The following is a 1,375-nucleotide window of genomic DNA, read 5'->3' on the forward strand; positions in this document are numbered from 1 at the left end:
TAGAAAAGATCGTATCCGAAACAGATCCCTCGTCGAGACACCGTCTCGAGTCACAATCCTGTGATATCAAACAGACAATGTATTTAGCTATATAGCTAAATAAAAATCTCCAAAACTATTTAATACCCATATCCATTCCTTAATTCAACACATATACCTAGGTTAACATTGGTTATTAACCTATCTGTCAATCATCGACAAAATGATCAACTCACTCACAGCAATGGCTCCTACATTGAAGTCAATATCCCTAATTATTCAACCATCAAAATGAACACAAAAACTCACCAAGTAATAGGGATTCCTCAGTTGATCAAGGTCGGAGGTATACACTGTGATACCGCTGTCCAATCATGGTTAAATGCCCAAAAATTAGAAATCCATTACCCATCCCCTATTTCAGCAACTAGGGATAACACTTACCTCAACCCACAGTCAAAGTGGATTGCTGCCGGAAGAAGTAGATGCTGGCAAACCTCCTCACTCACTGAAACCCTACTTAACAAAACGGAAGAAGATCAGGAATACAACCATAGTAAACAACTAGATCCCAAACTTTAACTAATTAACCTTTACCTTCTTGATCGCCAGAAACCAGAGAAAAGATATGGTCGGAGGCAGTGCTACAGCACTGAAGAACCCCAACAGTGTACTCGGTTGCCGGAATCGGGGGTGGCCAGCGCTACTCGAGTGGCTGGCGTCGGCGGAGATGCTAGGGCACAGAGGAGATCGGGGCTCGGCAGTAGCGCGGAGGAAGGTCGGCGGCAGAGAAGAGGAGAAGAGGAGAAGGCTTCGGGTGTGCGGCTTGGGAGGAAGAAATAGAAGTGGCCGAGGGGTTTTGTGCACTCGGGGAGGAGGAACCGCCGGCCGGCGGTTAGGGCAGAGAGGAGGAGATGGCTCGGGCGGTGTCGGGGAGAAAAGAGAGCACGGCGAGAATGAGAAGAAATAAAAAGAAAATAAGAAAATAAATAAGAAAAGGAAAAAGAGATAAATAAATAAATCTTTTCCTCTCTTAAATGGGTAGCCCAAACAGGCTTTCTCGAGGCCCCGTTTTTATCCCCGTGAACTCGTCCATAAGAGCTCCGAAAAATTCCCGAAAAATGTCCAAAAATTCCGGAAAATTCCCTTATTAATATTCGCCTATTTCCGGTATTTTACAAGTGATGCCTAATAACTAGCATTTTTATCTGTTATTTTGGTTCTTAGACTTATCATTTTTACCTTCTCACATGCTTAATATTGTGTTTATGTTATGTTTTGTGAGTATGATTTATTTTGGACTTAATTATAATTTTCCTATAATTTCGACATTATTTCTTATATTTTGAATTTGGTTTTGTAGGAAATCTAAAGAGTCATGCATCCGAGTCAGATC

At 42.0% G+C, this 1,375-nt stretch overlaps 1 long non-coding RNA gene across 1 annotated transcript; it reads right to left on the minus strand.

The window, feature by feature from the left end:
* Nucleotides 1–932, minus strand: LOC122034950. Its single transcript, XR_006126839.1, has 4 exons — nucleotides 577–932; nucleotides 424–495; nucleotides 289–343; nucleotides 1–58 (listed from the first exon to the last, which is right to left on the minus strand). It is a non-coding gene; the product is annotated as an uncharacterized LOC122034950 (long non-coding RNA).
* Between the last annotated feature and the right edge of the window lie 443 nt (nucleotides 933–1,375).

This window comes from Zingiber officinale, chromosome 11B (genome assembly GCF_018446385.1).
Source record: "Zingiber officinale cultivar Zhangliang chromosome 11B, Zo_v1.1, whole genome shotgun sequence".
Lineage (NCBI taxonomy): Eukaryota > Viridiplantae > Streptophyta > Magnoliopsida > Zingiberales > Zingiberaceae > Zingiber > Zingiber officinale.